The sequence below is a fragment of the Diachasma alloeum genome, unplaced genomic scaffold, assembly GCF_001412515.2.
Source record: "Diachasma alloeum isolate Michigan unplaced genomic scaffold, Dall2.0 Dall_scaffold_78908, whole genome shotgun sequence".
Lineage (NCBI taxonomy): Eukaryota > Metazoa > Arthropoda > Insecta > Hymenoptera > Braconidae > Diachasma > Diachasma alloeum.
In genome coordinates, this window is record NW_021683643.1 from 4,759,062 (window position 1) to 4,763,692 (window position 4,631).

Genomic DNA, 4,631 nt, shown 5'->3' on the forward strand with positions numbered 1-4,631 from the left:
ACACCTAAAAATGAATAGTAATGCAATAGAAAAATATAGTAATGTATGTTTATTTTCTTCAGTCATACGTGAAGAAAATGAAATGCAGGTAAATCAAAGATCTTGGGAAAAATTTTCTCCGGGAACTCCGCTGCATTTCCACACGTCTGAAAAAATCGTATAGAAATTTTCTACACGGATTGTACATAGAATTTCTATAGGATTTTCGTATATGATATTCGGATATTTCCATACCGATGTTTTGCATATAAATTATTTCTATACAATTTCTATAGGTTTGATCCTATACGACCCATTGCCACATGTATAGAAACATTTCGTATGGAGTTGCGACATTTCTCTACGTTTTTCTCTGGAGCGTTTAAACATCTTTCGTATGAAAACAAAAATTTATGTAAAAATTTATGCATAGAAATAATTCGTATAGAAAATATCCGAATATCATATACGGAAATCCTATAGAATTTCTATACGCAATCTGTATAGAAAATTTCTATACGATTTTTTCATACGTGCAATATTGCTTTGATTCTATACAATTTCTTACTATCCGTCTTACCGAATGTCCGAAACCTGCGTAGTCACCTGACTGATTCCTCCAGGCGACAATTATTATGATTAATATGATTAATACGATTAATACCATTATTATTACATTATATTAATCCGATAAAATTTTTCATCTCCGATTTTTATTTTTTGCTATTTTTTATGTATTCTATCAAAATGTAAGGGTAGACACTGAATTCATGGGTATTCTTTCATTATTTGAAAAAATATATCAATTTTAAAAGTTTCCGGAGACATTGAAAAATCGAAATGTTTATTTTCTTGCTGATCACGTATCTCTGTTTTCTTTCACTTTCTTCCATTGAAATTAGATCATAGAAAGAGAACATATTGATATTTTTTCGTCATCTAAAAAAAATTAGTTTTGAAATTTTTGAGAAAAATTGAACATCGCTTTTTTTTACTTTCTTGTTGATTATCTCTCCCTGATTTTTTCTCATTTCCTCTCAATGAAATCTGATCATGAAAACGAAATTTTTCATTTTCATGATCTGATTTCCTTGAGAGGAATTATTATATTATACTGATATTATTCAACATAAATATCTCTTCTTTTGAAAATGAGGAAAAATTGTTCCCACAATTGGTATACTACAATGGGAATAGAATCCAATAAATTTAATTCAGTAGTGAAGTGGTAAAACGGTATAAATCAATTTTGACTATTGACCAGTCTTCAATAAGTATCTTGGAAACTAAGGGAAATAGTAAAATTTTTATTATAACCTTTTTTGTAAAGCCGATTGAGAGCTACAACAAATGTAATTACGAAAATTTCGCTATCTCTCTTAGATTCGGAAATATTCCTCAATAACTCAATTGGGAGATAAGTCAACTTGAACCGGTTTACCACTTCGCCACTGAATTTAATCTAACCGCAAAGAAAAATTGGAAAGAAAATAAAATAAATTAATATAATATAATATAATTCAGCAATGGGTTTCGTTCGCTAGTTCGAATAAAACGGGCTTCATTTCGAAGGTTGGAAAAATATTCTCAGAATAAAAAAAAAGTCGAATTTTACTCCGTCGTTCGCTATTTATTGGCAATTAAAAACGGTTTATTGACCACCCTCACTCATCAAATTCAGTAGCGAAGTGGTAAAACGGTTTAAGTCGACTCATCTCCCAGTTGAGTTATTGAGGAATATTGCCGAATCTAAGGGAGATAGCGAAATTTTCGTAATTACATTTGTTGTAACTCTCAATCGGCTCTACAAAAAGGTTATAATAAAAATTTTGCTATCTCCCTTAGATTCCGAGATATTCATTGAAAACTGTTCAATAGTCACAATTGACTTATACCGTTTTACCACTTTGCTACTGAATTCATTCCATTAACATAGGATAAACAGGTCAATTTCTGGACGATATTAACTTGTATTGAATATCCCATAAATGAAATGAAAATTGTATAGATTATTTCACCTTTCAATAATATTACTCGCGTATAATCATGTAATTTCGGCTGCATTCCATTATTTCTCAATTTAATTATTTTTTGGTTTGTCATTTTCACTTTAAATCATTTTTTTCTGCTAATTAAAATTATCTTGAAAGTATGGAAGCCATCATATCCCCATTTAGGTGATTCTTTTATTTTAGATCCTACCATGAAACTCGAATTCCCTTAATCGTCCAGCAATTGGCCTGTTCACCCTACCTAAAAATGAATAATAATGCAATAGAAAAAATAATAATAGACCTTTTTATTCTAGGAGTCACTAGATCTTCGTAGACTTTTTTCCCATGTTAATTCCCCTAGAAGATCATTATTTCTGAGGGCTCAAATCCATATCATCTTAAACGTCAATATTTATCTGAATTTTTCATTTCTCTGGAAATTTTCCAGTTCGATGAACGGAATAAATATTTCTCCTAGATTACCAGAATGAAAAAGTCTATTTTGCGAAAAATTCAAAAGTCGTCGAACAATAAATGTGACCGAATAATACGATTCGAATGAAACAGACTTAAATTTGAAGACTGAAAAAATATTGTCAAAATTTAAAAAAAAGTCGTCGAATTCTCTCCCATCGAATTCATTCCATTAAAATACCTAGAAACGAAAAATAATACAATAGAAAAAAATTTATGTTTGTTTTCTTCAGTCAAACGCGAATAGAATAAACCGCAAGAAAATCAGAGATTTGGGAAAAATTTCCCGCCGAGAACTCCGCTGCATTTCCATATAGGGGCGGGTGGGGTAAAATGGACACTAGACTTTTTTTAAAATTATTCATAACTCAGAAACAAATTTATCAATTGAGCTCAGTTTAGGCTCGTTACGAAGGGAAAACAATTGGTCTTTGTATTGAAAAAAAAATTATTAAATTTTATCAATATTTCAACCTCTCATTAACACTTTAAAAAAACTCAAAAGTGTCCGTTTTACCCCAACCTCCCCTGCCTTTGTTCTACAATTTTCTTTTTATCCGTGTGGTATCACTCACGGTACTCAACCCGCGTAGCCACCTGATTGGTTCCCCCGGGCGACAATTTCCGAACAATGACAACACTCCGTGCAGTGTCGCCCCCATCCCTCTCATTTCACACTAACCTTGTACCAGTTTTCCATAAAAGTCTCTTCCACCACCGCCCCCCACCTCCCCCTCCAAAAAACTCCCTTTCAAATCCCCCAATTGTCATCACCCCCTAAAAAATAATAAAATAATCTAAAAACGATCGACAGTTGCTCAAACAAATAATCTCCCGCGCATTTGTTGTCAACGGACTATAGCACTGTCGTTCGCGTGGTGGGGGCACTGCAGTCGTCAATCCCCTAGCATTCAATATACCCCCAGAAAGTACATGAAAAAGAAACTGTACGTTGAAAATGGTAAAAGGTTGTCTCTGATTGGTTTACTTTTTGCGGCTTATCTGAAATAAACCAATGGGCACACAACATTTCTCTGTGGTATACGACGTATGCCGCATAAGTGGCGTGGGGCCCTGCGTTATTCGAAGCCCGAGAGAATCCTTTTAGCTGTAGAGCCAACTGTCCAGGTAAGGGAAAAAACGTATTAAAAAATCGAAATATTTCACTCCAACATAATCGAAAATTAATCCTGCATAAATAATTGATAAATGACACAACGACGTTAACAAATTATCACTTTCAATAACTCGATAAATTCACTTTATTTCGGGTTACTCAATAACGTGTTTCGTGAGTGCTACAATGAAAATAAGAGGTGAATTATTATTTCGTACATGAAATTTTTTCATTATTCACTGTGTGACGGGACTAATCGCGATGTAAATAAATCAACGGGTGATTATTGCTGTAAAAACGGGTGAAACGAGCTCTTGTCGTTGAATCAACGACCAGCGTATTTATTTTTCATCGTGCTGAGAGTGAGCAAAAAAAACGGCAGGCAAATGGCCACCAGTATCACAATAATATCCCATTAGAAACAGTTGAAACGCGGAAAATCGGTTGCTCCTCGGCAAATAGTGAGTGGGAATAAAATCAGTGATTTTTTATTGCATTCGTTCATTCGTCTGACGGCTAAATTCGACGTCGGAATTTTTTTTACCGTGGCAAAATGTCGTTTGAGGCGTCCATTCGGAGACGTCCATTACGTGCCTTATACCCAAGCATACACCAAAGGCGGTTTGCCCATTCGGTATACAGCCTTATGCGCTATGCATTGAGGGGGCCTATTGCCCAGGCCAACGGGGGGTTATATCAGCACAACAATTCTATCATAAATGTTGTTAACATTTATTTAATCAACAATAGCAACTGCCTACGGGTCAAATCATCACGTCATCATTTGTTAAATATGGAGGATGAGGAAATTTTAACATTCGATCGTTCTATTTTCCCTTTTTTAATGCTATTCGTGTACTTTATTTTGGTTTCCCGCCCGTTCCAAATTCATATGTCAAATGTTGCTGATACATTTGCGTGGGAATTTTTTGGAATTATTTCTCGTTGCCGGGGGAAAACATTGATATTTTTTGAGATTTTTTTTTCTCTTTGTTCCGGAGTGGGGGAGGGGGCGGTCGGGTGAGGAGGAATAAAAGACACGGTTGCGGGGTGCAGCGCGGGTGGCG